This window comes from Polistes dominula, unplaced genomic scaffold, assembly GCF_049000335.1.
Source record: "Polistes dominula isolate Pdom_NZ unplaced genomic scaffold, Pdom_raw_medaka contig_84, whole genome shotgun sequence".
Taxonomy (NCBI): domain Eukaryota; kingdom Metazoa; phylum Arthropoda; class Insecta; order Hymenoptera; family Vespidae; genus Polistes; species Polistes dominula.
Window position 1 is genome coordinate 2,940,464 of NW_028300944.1, and position 14,102 is coordinate 2,954,565.

General features: G+C 37.2%; 1 pseudogene; it reads left to right on the forward strand.

The window, feature by feature from the left end:
- Positions 1-9,308: 9,308 nt before the first annotated feature.
- On the forward strand, positions 9,309-11,378 carry LOC107073004 (protein PAT1 homolog 1-like; annotated as a pseudogene).
- Positions 11,379-14,102: the final 2,724 nt, after the last annotated feature.

A 14,102-nucleotide genomic window follows, 5' to 3' on the forward strand; every position in this document is an offset into this window, starting at 1 on the left:
AGTTTTATCGTTATTTTTTGCAATTTTTTTAATAATTTGTGAATAAATGAAGAAGAAATTTTATTGAAATCGTGTAATAGTCGTAGACAACTATTGATATCTATCTGAAAACATATTGAAAAATACATTTGTTTTACTAAAAGTATTATTTGAGAAAATCAACATTGATTTTTTAAATTGTTGCTGTGTTAAGTACAAAATAATTAAACATTTTTTCAATGTTCGTTAGTATTGCGTGAAAAATTGTTGTGAGACTTGCAAACGTCATACCAAATTGTATGGATCTGCGACTATGAAATGAAAAATTTTAAACATTTAATTTATGCAATTGCTGCACATATATTGTGCATTGTTAATAATGATGTTAATCTTATTATTTATAATTTTATAATATTTTTACAACGGAACAAATGAATAATTAAATATAGATATGTAGGGAAAACACTTATTATGTATCCAGCTAAGGATATCCGATTTCCCCGAGAAAACCGGTACCACACAGAAGATTAAGGAAAAACACTTTAATGAACACAAAACAAAACGTTAACAAGAGTAAACACACCAAAAGTAAAGGAACGCACTAAACTACTTTTCCGGGAACACTCTCGCTCAAATTATCTCGCAAATCGTTAATTTATTAATCGCCTTTTAATCGCACTCGATCACACCTTCGTACGCACGTATAGTTCTCTCTAAATCTCCCTCTTGTTCTCTTGTTCTCCATTTATATATTATAGCCCCCTTGTTTTGGCTGCTAGGCGATACTCCCGTGGCAACATCTCGCCAGGCAACCAGTTTGTCTCAGTTTGCGCTGCCAGGGAACGCTCACCCATGGCTACGACTCAAAACGCCACGAACTTGCCCCTGTTTATGCTACCAGGCAACGTACCCTTGAAGCTTCTTCACGCCGCACACGCACACACACATACAACAGACGCTCCTACTCCCACACTCGGCCATTCTGAAAATGATATCTGGCCTCAGATATTCGTTCTTCTTAAAACCAACACAAATGCTTACGCTATACAAACTGTCAACGAAATTACACATATTACAAGCGACAACGCTGCGCTACATTCGATTTAAAATATGAAAACTTCACACTCTTACTTGCTTCACATCTTAAACTCTCACACACGTTTACATTTTAAATTCATTCCATCGCTTTTGTCTCGCAACACCACTGTACAAAGTTTTAACGCAATTACACAATACTACTAATAATATAAAAAGTCAAATATGTTTAATCTTATGAACTAGTCATACAAAATTGAAACTACTAGATGAACAAAACGGTAAATTGAGTCTTTACTTAAGAAGAACGAAAATTATTACTATAGCTTCCAACATATTTTTCCCTAATGCTTTCATGTTTCTTTTTTTTCGGCTTACGTTCTGGTCTTCCTCTGTCCCTCGTTTTCACCCGCTTACAAATTCCGTGACAATTATTTCGCAATGCTCTGGCCTTTTTAAATTTTACCTCTAGTCTAGGAGACAATGTAATAGCGCTAGAATGATCTCCACCCTTGCCCCTACCACTACCTTTCTTAACACTGTTCCTAGGAGTTTTCTTGTTTTTAACCCAATATTCGTCGATATCACTATCACTAACGCTTTCTTCATGAGCAGAAGAATCCCTCTTACGCTTACTGGATATTCCTTTAGTTGGACTTCCCCTTGCGGGCTTTAAACCCTCTCCCCTTTCGCTGACCTGCTTTACTTGTAAACCCTCTAAAACTAAATCATCTACTTCCTCTTTTCTTGCCGAAAGATTTACACCTAACTTTTCCTCTAACCGTTGTCTCACCTTCTCTGCTAAAATTGTAATAAAATCTGTATCTTCTAAAATTGCAGCGACTTCCCCACAGATCCCATCCTTACCAACTCGACTCTCCGAGCCACAAACATTTATACTTAAAACGTTCGGCAGATTGCCTTCCATTGGTTGCGCTTTTCCCGAACGCCGGATCTCAATGTGCCCGGACTCTATCAACAATTTCACGTTGTCAAGGAAATTTGTTCCTAAGATGAGGTCATGGCGCATACACGAGTTAGGTACTAAATGTATTTTGGTTTCATACTCTTCCCCGTCAACCCCGATAGCAGCCGTAAAATGACCTAGTGTCCTAATCAAGCCTGAACCCAAACCCCTGAAAACGACCCATTCATCTTCCACTCGCGGCGCTCCTATTTCAGCGAAGGCGCTTTCTCTTATCAGCGTAATTTCACTGCCCGTATCTACCAACGCGGAAACCTTAGCATTATTTATCGTAACAGTTTTCTTTAAAGATTCCTTATCTGCTGATGAACCTTCGTCGACCCGCACAACCGTCACCGTTGGCATCCTTTTGGGACATCCGGCTGAGATGTGACCGAACTCCTGGCAGTTGAAGCATTTTATACCTCTCTCCCTCGATGGGCAAAAGGCCGCACGGTGTCCCCTCACTCCGCAGTTATGACAACCTTCGAGGATCCGCTGTTGACCATCCGATCCTTGCTGCTTTACCTCACCCACTTCCATTGGCCTCCGTCCTGCTGCCCACTCCCTCTTCTTTCCGGCTTACTCTGTTCACGGTTCGTCTCGAACCTAACCGGCAACTGCACCTTCTCAAACGAAGTGAAGAGTTCAGATTTATCCCGGAAACCCCTGATCCTTGCTGTGTTCTGCAAAACCAAGTCTGGAATTCCCTCGATCAAGTGTTCAATAAGCTCTTCTTCACCAACGGATACACGGTTCCCCAGAATCACTTTATCATGATAATATTCACTAAAACGCTCACTACGCTTCCACTGCCGCTGCAGAAACTCTCTTTTCCTGTCCGCCCAAGAAGGGAGGTGACGAAACATTTTCCTTGTTTCGTCAAGCAAGTCCTCATTCGACATATCTGAATACTCTGCTTTTGAGTGGAACCACTCCGCCGCTTTCCCTTTTAATCTCAATCTAAATAGCACCGTCGCTTCTCCGTCCGATAGACGATGTATCCTTTTCAAGGCAAGAAACTGCCGTTCCCAGTGGTCATAAGGTGACTCGCCGTCGTAATAATTCAACATCTCCGCAATTGCCATCAAGCTTATCCGCGATCGGCTCTCCTCTTCGTGAAACATCGAGCAAGAATTATGTCTTCCCAAAATTCTCCCTTCGGCTAGAGCAGATGCCAATTGCTGGGAGATCTCCTCCATTCTTCGCTGCAACTGTCTTATCTCAAGGTGAAGCAAATTGTCTCGTTCCTCGACGTTCGTGTTTACATCTCGAGGAACAGCTCCATAATATTGGTCTCTTCCTGTGACCTCCGCGCATGCTTCATCTCGAAACTCCTCTCCGGAATTTCTTGTCACTTTTTTTTTTTGTTTTCTCTTTAGGAGCAAATATGACGGATGAGAGTACTCATCTCTATAGTGCTCTACCGAAGGGAAAACAGCGTGCGTGGGTATAGAGAGGGAAATCAAAGTGTAACCTAGTGTATAGGTGATTAATAGAGGGAAAAGGCAGAGGAAAGTGAAGTGAGAAAAGAGCTCAGTTCAAAGAGATGATAGGAGTGGGAATTAGATAGAAGTAGAAGTAAAAAAGGAGTGAAGTATAAAAAATAGTTGAGGTTAGAGGGCATAGAGAAAAGGAAAGAGAACAAAAAAAGGGCGAAAAGAGCGTATGGAGATAAGAGCGCCAAAAAACGACAGTGGAAAGGAGAGTGGGTGGAGGGGAAGGTTAGAAAAGACAGTCGATAAAAAAGGGTTCTGAGGGGAGCGCAGAAGAGATAGGAATGGATAAGGAGGGAAAGAAGAAGGATAGAGGAAGACCGAACAGGGCACTGACCTGGGCTAAACACAGATCAGGCAGTACAGGAGACATAAGAGAAAAGATATCAAGAAAAAGAGAATTGAATTCGCCGGAGCAAAAAGAGAAGGTGACAAAAAGAAGTACAATGCAAACTACAGGTGAGAAGTCAGTAATGGAGGGGTTACAGGAAAAATATGCGAATAAGACGGATAGAGAGCTGATGTTTAATATAATGGAAAAAATGATGGAGGGGGAGAGAGAAATAAAGCAGAAAGTAACAAAATTGAAGATGGAAGTAAGGGAGGAAGTTGCGAAGGAGATTGAAAGGAAGAGAAAGGGGTGGGAGAGAAGAAGTCAAGAGTTAGAAAAAGATTAGAGAAATATTGCAGGATGGGAAAACAAACTACAGGACTGGGAAGACAGAATGAAAGAAGGAACCAAAGGGGAAGCGGGAGGCAGCAGCGATTTAAGAATGGACGCAGGAAAACAAACGGAGGTAGAAAAATGGGTAAAAGAAGTAGAAAAAAGATGTGAAAGGTGGGAGGCGGAGGAAAGGAAAAGATGTATAATAATAAGAGGGCCAAAAAAAGAAAGAAAAGGTTTGGAGAAAGAGATGGAGGCCTTTTTTCAGCGAAAATTGGACACAGAGTTGAAAGTAGAAGAAGCGAATTTGATGGGGTATGAGAAGAAGATTATACGAGTAAAACTAAGCAAGAGAAAAGAAAAGGAGAAGAATATGCAGAACAAGAAGAAGCTAGGAGATGAACCGGTATACATTGAGCATGACAGAACAAGGGAAGAGAGAATGGTCCAAAGAGATATAGTGAACCAGGCGAGGGAATTAAGAAAGCAAGGAAGGAAGGTGATAATACGTTATAGAAAGTTGGAAGTAGACGGAATGTGGTATAGATGGAGTGATAGAAAAAAGAAGCTAGTTAAAGAGAGACAGAGTTTTTATATGACAGAGGAGAACAGGAATTAGGTGGAAAGGGGAGAAAAAAGAAAAACAAGAATAGTCAAGAAGGAGGAGAGAAAAAACAGCATGGAAAAAGAATAGAGACAAAGGGAAGGAGAAAGGTGAGAATAATGGCATGGAATGTGGCAGGGATAAAGAATAAGGAAAAGGATTTTTGGGAATACTTAGAAAAATTTGACATAATAGGACTGCAGGAGACATGGTTAGACAAGAGAGGGTGGAAGAAGACGGAAGAATCAATCCCAAGAAATTACAACTGGATAGTACAAGAGGCGAGGAAGGATAAAATGAAAGGTAGATACATGGGTGGAATGGTAGTTGGAGTAAGAAAGGACTTAGAGATTGTGAAAGCAGGGCAGGTAAAGAAGGAATTATACAGCTTGAAATAAGGATGGTAGAAGAAATTTGCCACATAATAATTGTATACAATAGAGGAGGAGAGAAGGAAAAACTGAGAGAAGTGGAGGAATGACTAGAAAGGAATAAAGGAAAAGTTTGCTAATAATGGGCGATTTCAATGCAAGGATTTCAGATAAAGGAGGAACATGCTGGATGGGAGAAGAGGAGATAAGAAAATCAAAGGATAAGGTGATAAACGCACAGGGATATGAATTACTGAAGATGGTAGCGGAAAACAGCCTAGGAATACTGAACGGAAGCAAGAAAAATGATGAAACAGGAGAATGGACCTTTATAAATAAAATAGAAAGCAGCGTTATAGATTATGCTATAACGGATAAAGAAACATGGGATAAGATAAAGGAAATGCAGATAGGAAAGAGAACAGAATCGGATCACATGCCGATAGAAATAAAGAGAAAAGCTAGAAGGTGTAAGGTTCGAAAAAGAAGGAGTGCAAGAAGAGTTAACAGAACTGATAGAAAAAATAAAGAGTGCAGTAACGAAAAAGAGAATAGAACCAGGTAAATGGGGAGAGGAAAAGAAGAAATGGTGGGACAGAGAATGCAGAGAAAGTAAAACAATCTTGAACAGAAAACTAAGAGAATATAAGGAGGGAAAAGTGGAAAGGATAGAATATGTAAAGGAAAAGAAAAGACACAAAAGAATATGCAAAGATAAAGAGAAGGCATATAGGCAAGCAGAAATTAGTAAGATTATAGAAATAAAGGATGAGAAAGAGATTTGGGGATACATCAGAAGAGAAAGAGGCAAAAGAAAAAGGATCGAAGAGAATATAACAACGGAAGAATGGAAACAACACTTTATGAAGCAATATGAAGGTGCGGAAAAGAGGAGACGACAAGAGAGAGGGAGAGGGATAGTAGGAGATGATACGAGGAAAATATAGATAGGAGAGATTGAACAAGTAATAAGGAAACTGAAGGAAAAGAAAAGCCCGAGAGTAGACGGGATAAGAAACGAAGCGTGGATATATGCAGGAAGGGAGGTAAAGGAGAGGATAGGGAAGAAGATAACAGAAGAGTTTTGGACCGAAAAAGGTGTGAGGCAACGTTGCCCACTGAACCCCCACTCCTGTTTATTATATTTATTGCAGATATAGAAGAGTATTTACGGAGAGGACAAGAGGGAGGAATAACGATAGGAGGGAAAAGGATATACACCTTAGCATATGCAGATGATCTGGCGATAATAGCGGAGACGGAGAAGGAACTAAAAAAAATGATGGAAAGCGTGGGGAGATATTTCAAAAGGAAAGATCTGGAATTAAATACAGAAAAAACGAAAGTGATGGTGTTTAGTAAGAGAAAGAGCAGAAGAAAAGAAAATGGTTCTATAATGGGAAAGAAATAGAAGAGATCAGCGAATTTAAATACTTAGGATATACATTCAGATACAACAACAAGAAGGAATCGCACATTCAGGACATAAGAAGGAGAACAGCAGCAGCTATGGTACAAATATGGAATATTGGGGAGAGAAAATTCGGTGGAGACTTCAGAAGGAGAATGATAATGTTTAACTCAATGGAGAAGAGTATATGTATGTACGCAGTGGAAATTTGGGGGATAGAGGAAAGGAAAGAGGTAGAAAAAATACAGGAGAGGTACTTGAGGAATATACTAGGATTGGATTTATGTGTACCGGGATATTTGATAAGAGAAGAAACGAAGGTGGAAAGAATAGCAGTGGAAGCAGGGTAAGAGTAATTAAATATGAAGAAAAGATTAAGAGGGCGGAAAACGAATTACTTAGACACTGCAGGAGAGAAATGGATAAGGAGAAATGGGAGGTAACGAGAATGGGTAGGTTGAGGGGAAAAATGTATGAAAGAGCAGGACTCAATAGATGGGAAGCAGAGGCAAGAGATGACAGTGGACAGAATGTGGCGGAGATATGAAGAAATAAAGTGATAGAAGAGGAAAGAAAGAAAAGGGATAAAAGGATAGAAGAATCGAATTACAACAGGGAATATAAAAGATGGAGAACAAAAGGGCTACCAAAATACCTGCAAGAGAAAAGTAAAGGACAAAAACTGAAAATGATGGCAAGGTTTAGATTAGGGAATGAATGGAGGGCAAGCAGATATTGGATAAAGGAGGATCATGTGCAGATTATGTGGGACAGAGAAAGAAACAGGAATGCATGTAATGAAGGAATGCAATTATTCGGAAACGGAAGAGAGGATAGAAGTATTGATGGGTGATGAAGGAAAGGGAATTGAATGGATGAAAGAACTAAGTAGAAGGAGAGAGCGGTGTTAAGAGTCAGTAGCAGAAAGAAGATGTTAATAAGTGTGTATTTGTAAAAATGTATAATGTAATTTAATAAGTATTATATTAAAACGGTGTCAACGCACCCCATATATCCCGAAAGAGAAGCATTATTTTGAATAAAAAAAAAAATTTACTTAGGTTAAGATATGATAAACATTAGGTAAGATTGACAAACATTCTACCATTTTTGTTTCTATTTATGGCTATCGCATTCAGCATTCTATTTTTATTGCTTGAATTTGGAAAAGTGTTGTTTTTGTCAACTATTCCACCCAGAGATCATACCGGTGCCTTTTGTTATTTTTATTATTTTAATTATAATAATTCCGTATTTAGAAAATTTTTACTTATTTTTCAATAAAATAGATACATTTTTGAATTGAACAAACTGGACACGTGACATAAACAAATAAACCTTATTTGCTATTATGTTTCCAATAAAAATGCAATAATACAACTTATTTTAAAAATTGGAAAAAAATTTGTTTTAAATTACAAAAAAATTTTTTAAATTTATAAAATAAAACAACGAAAATAAAATGACCACAATTTTTTCGTTCTTTTTCAAGCATCCAAAGTTATTACTTGCAACAACAACAAAATACTTGTGTGCTAACCCATGATAAAAATATCTCCAATTCAAAGAAAGAATATCGTCTACCTGGGTTTTACAAAAAGGATATTTTATATTTACTTAGTTTGCGATGAATTATATTTCCCTCGATAAACATCCTACTATTTTGGTGTCTATGACTATCGCATTCATCATTTCATTTTTATTTCTTTAATTAGGAGAAATGTAGTTTTTATCGGCTATTCTACCCACTAATCATACCGGTGCCCTTTGTTATATATAATAACAATATTATAATAAATAAGTCCTGCAATAATTTTACTTTTGATACTGTGCATTCGTCTCATTCTCTCAAAACTTAATTTTTTTACAGGTTAGTACAGGTTAGTGAAATGGGGTGATAGTTTTCAGGTACATTTTTCTTTTTACCTGACTTTAATATAGGAATTGCTAAAGCATATCTCCATTGATCGGGAAAGACATTTTGTTGCAATATATGATTGTATATATTGAGGGGAAATTGTTTACCAACAATAATGTAGGGAGGTTTTTAAAGAATACATATTGAATATTATCAGGACCCGGTTATGTATTTTTCTTTTTCTGCTGGAGGGCGTTAGTTAGTTCAGACATTGAAATTGGAATATTGATACTCTAATCTATGGGGTTTATTGGTTGAAATGTTGATTTGATTGGTTTATGATTCTTTTTGATATGAATAAATTTTTCGTTATACTTATGATCACTGGAATTTAGCGCTATTTGTTCAGCCAAGACGTCTGCAATAACTTGTGGTTCCTTAATTATTTCATTGTTGTTTAATTTCAAGTATGGAATTTTTGAGATCTTTTTATATCCGTTAATCTTATTATTTTTATCCCGAATTTTTTTTGTAGGTATTCGGTTAGTCATTGATGAAGTGTAGTCGATCCATGATTTTCTCTTACTTTCTTTGATTACTTTCCTAGCTTTAGCTCTTAGTTTTTTAAATTCGATGAGGTTCTCTATGGTATTATGTTTTTTTAAGTCGATTGAACGCGGGGTGACTCGTTCATGTAACCTCTTTACAAGTTTCATTCCACCAAGATAACGGGGGTTTGGGACGTCCTTTTCTTGAAATTTTTCCCATTGCTTCTTCTGCTGAATCATTTATGATTTTTTCCATATAATTCACAGCCTCATTAGCGTTAAAATGGGAGACATTTAGGTGAGGGTTTGTTTCTTCAAGGTTTTTGGTGATACACTCAGCAAATTTTCCCCAGTCAGCTTTTTTGAGGTTCCATATAGTTGAGTTATTGTGAATGTTATAGTCATCTCTTTGTTCTGGATTATTTATTAAGATCGGGAAGTGGATCAGAACATGTCATTTTGTAATTTTAATTTCAACAAATGGCAGACTCTTTTTTCGGTTTCGACACTACGATTTTAGATGGTTTAGAAGATGACCTTGATTGTCCTTTGAAACAAGAAGATTTTGGTGAGGAGGAATATGATGCATTGAACGATGAAACTTTTGGTTCAGAAGCTACCATTGGAGATTGAGAACAAGATCATGAGAAACTTGCAGAAATTGCAGAGTCTAGTAGGCCGCAGCATAAAAGTGTTCCGGATAAAAAAGGTATCAGTGTTAACATCGAAGATATTTTATCGCATTTAGTATTAGATGAAAAAGAAGGAATTGTACCTAAACCAGGTGTATGGGATAGTCCTAGTATTATACCATTACCTAAACCTCTACCACCTCCTTCTTTAGCAACTACCTTAAAAAATGTATGTACAGTGGAAGAATTGGAAAGAGGTCTTATCGCTAATAGACCTCCACCCGGTCTTATAAAACCAACTCAAACTCAAATACAACAACAAAAGACCGATGGGTCATTTATTTTTGATGCTTTGTCAGTAAATGACAAACTTCAAATCAATGGCTTACCTCCCACTCGATTTCCACCAGGATTGAGCTTACCTGGCCCACATCCCATTATGTTGCCGCCAAATTTAAGATTACCACATTCACCACAATACATCCAACATCCTAGATTATTATCTAATCAGCCTAATAATGTAATGCGATATCCACTACCACAACATGTTATGCTACCGCTCGGATTACAAAGGCAGCCAATTCATGGACCATTTACAAGCAATTTTCATCATCCGCCTCATCCTAATATAGGACCTCCACTATTTCTTCGTCAAGATCATCCAATGATGCCTCCGTTTCCAAATCAAGTTGGTCAACAACATTCATTTCCACATCCTGTAAATCAAAGGAACCAAAATAGATTATTTTATTCCAATGAACAAGCGAATCATCAGCCATTTTTTAAGAATAATCAATATCCTCCTCGTAATCATGATAGAAATAATCAAAGATATTATCATTATCAACATCATAATCATCCTCAAGGAATAAATGGCGTTAATAATTCTGGAGAATATGACGAATATGCTAGTCTTATGAGTAGTAGAGAAAAACAGTGGTTAATCAATATTCAATTGCTCCAGTTAAATACGAATCAACCATACGTTGATGATTATTATTATACGGTATTTTGTGATAGACAAAATAAGCTAAATGCTAATCAAGAACAGAAAGATAAAAAACATAATAACAATAACGGATTTCAAAAAGAATCTAGAAATCGCGATCAACAACCTCAACATGTTGCATCAAAAGTTGTATATATTCCAGCACAGTTTGAGAATTCATTAGGGAAGCTGCAATTCAGTAGTGTTACAGCACCTCGTAAAATTATTGATATGGATGTTGTTCCCAATAGTGATCCACATTCAACTTTACAATCTCAACAAAAAGATACTAAAAAGATGAGACAATTGTTCCTTGAAATTAAAAGGATGTATACAATACTGTTAAAAATTGAAGATATAAATAATCCTTTAGCTATGCTTTCGGAACAACAGCAACAAGAAAGTGAAACAGAAACGAACACTGTTAAAAAAACAGGTGCTGAATTAATTTCTATGATGTGGACATCCATTTCTCAGTTAATACAAGATGACAAAATAGCCAGTATGCTTAGTATTCGTAAAGGCAAGACACTGCTATTGAGATTTTTACCTTTAATAAATGTAATCGAATGTAGCAACCAATTGGAAAATTTATGGACCTGTATATTAAGAAGTTTAGCAATTATTGGTCGTAGAGATTCACATTTATTGACAAATTTTTATCCCGAGTTTCGTTTTCTATCCCGACTTCTCGGGAAGTCGCTGTCGAATAAGCTGTCTAGAGTTTTCCAGTTTAATTTCGTCATAAGTTGTGGGCTACAAAAGGATAGATCAATGGCACTAAATGTTCCGTTGCTTATATTGAAATGTGTTGGTGATACAATATAAATTGCCATTTAGAATGGCAATGTTAGATAGGTCTAGAAACTTCTCAATTGATTTCCCTCTAGTATCTTGTTTATATGAGCCCCACAATGTACTATGACTGTTGAAATCGTCAAGTATAATTAGTGGTTTCGGTAGTTGATTTATTAAGTCGAGTAGATCTTCAATTTCTAGTTTTTGACTATTGGGTGTATATATATTGCATATACATGTTTTTATGGGGAAGGAGATACGGATTGCTACTGCTTCCAAGATTGACACCACTTGTATTTCCTTAAATTCTAGAGAATTGTGAACGAATATTGATACTCCTCCACTGGCAAGTTGAGTAATTCTATTCTTTGATGAGGGTGAGTATCCTTTTAGATTGGGTGTCTCGTTTGTTTTTAGATTTATTTCTTGAAGACATTTAATCAAAGGGGGAGTTTTCATGAATGAGTAATTTTAATTGTTCTATATGCTTGTAGAATCCATTAATGTTCCATTGTAGTAAAAATGTCATAATATGAGTGTATTATATATATTTCACTCTTGGGAGACGGTGGTAGAAGGATTGATTGTATATTCTGTTGACTTATGTTGTCATCGATTGTGTCTTTGGCCGGTTCTAGAAGTTCTTCGATTGTTTTTATTTTATTAGTAGTTGAGGAATTTATTTTCCTGCGTTTATTTGTTCTATTTTTACAGTTTTGTGTGGAAGTTTCTATATCAGTGGATTCGTAGTCTTCATTAGAGTAGTCGGAATTTGGGTTGGAGGAGCTTATTTCATGAATGGTTGGTTCTTGTATTTGTGTAGAGTTAGAAGATATAGATAGTGGTCTTTTAGTTTTAATAGAGGAAACAAAATGATTGTTTGCTTCAATATTTTTCGTTAATTTAGTATAGGTGATATTTGACTCATCGTTTTCAGTTATGTTATGAGTGTTTGGTGTGACGTCAGTTGTGAGTAATGTATTGTTGGTGTTATTGTTTAGACAGACTTTATGATGACTTAGACACACTATATGACCTTCTTTATAACATAAGAAGCAGGTTGTCGATTCTGGTGAAAGATAGATCCAATATTTAGTCTCTTTGTATTCTAATCCCATTGTTTCAGGTAGAGAGGGGAGAGATTCAGGTTTTATATAAATTTGACGCCGAAAGCTAAGAATATGCGTAAGTTCTGGTTCCGAAAAATCAGCTCTCAGGAAGGATATATTTGAGGTAGGACTGATACCTTTCATTATTAAGGTTTCTTTGATGACGTCGTGAGGAATTATGGGGCGGACGTTCGATATTATGATTCTGATACTAGCAGTTATTAACGGTCTAACGTCTAATTCGTGTTCACCTATGCGTATTTTCTCATGTTTACAGATATCGTCAACTATTTTTTTACTTGAGAAGTACACACATACTCTATTGTTGGAGATTCTAAAGATAAAACGTATGTTAAGTTAGCTTACTTATTTCGCTTATATAATCTTTACTAGGAATTCCTTCTCTAGCTTCAATTATGACCGCTTGATCTTTCTTAGGGAATGTGAAGTTTGCTGCTGAATTTGCGTATAATCGATTAGTTTTAATGCCTAGGTTTTGAGTTACATTTTCGCTAGTTATGACCTCTGTATGCAAGCTCCTGTACTCAGAAGACTGCATCTCGGCGAGATTACTACTTAGCACTGTGTCCAATCTGTTGATTTCCTACTATCTATAGTTTACACTTGATAACTTATGAACTTTTCCATTATGTTTTCAAGACACTCGTGGTTTACTAATACGCAGCGTTTTAGACAGATGTCAACACGGAACTCTTATATTTCTTGTTGTACCTCGCTTCGTCTATTTTGTTGGCTTGCAGTTAGCCTTGTGTTTCTCTGTCCCTTTCCTTCAGACTTACATTTATATTTACATTTTCCTCCTGCAGCCTCCATATCTCTAACTTTGCTTGGCTTAACCCGTTCCTTTCCATATATCCCTCCCTTTCTTTGCTATTCTTCGTCTTACCTATTCCTTTTTCCTTCTCTTTTAAACATTCTTTTATCAACGTCCTGTCATTTGCCTTTCTAACCCTGTCCTCGAACCTTAGCGCTCTTTGTCCTGCTTCTATCCTTATCTTATCTCTCTTTGTTTCTTCTAGAATGATGTACCCTGGAGTGCAACGTTTTAGTCCCAGGCACCAGCGTATGTACTTAACTTGACTCCTCTCTAGCTCTACCCTTTCGGCCCAGCCGAATAGTTCCGCTCCGTATAGCATTACTCCTTTTACTAGGTAATCAATCATCATCACTTTTCTTTCGAAATTATCTTTGAATTTTCTCTCCCCTATCCCCCATACTTGTCTGATTACAACATTCACATTTTTCGCCCTCTCCCTCACGTGCTTCGTCAGGTCTTCGTTTCTTTGGAAACGGATCCCTAAGTAAATGAACTCTTTGACCATTTCTACTTCTTGCCATTTCCACTCCCAGCTTGTCTCTCTTTTCTTCCCTCCACCTTTGCCGAAAACTAGCATTTTTGTTTTTTCGGCATTCAAATACAATCCCTTTTTGTCAAGGTATCTTTCTAGCCTCTTTATAATTGCCCTTATACCCTTCTCCTCATTCGCTACCATTACTATGTCGTCCGCATATGTCAGTGACCAGAACTTCTCTTTTCCTACCATAAGTCTCCCATCTTGACCTCTTTTGAGTACCTCTTCCAGATCTGCCGTGAAAATCGTGAACAGTGAGGGGCTCAGCGGGC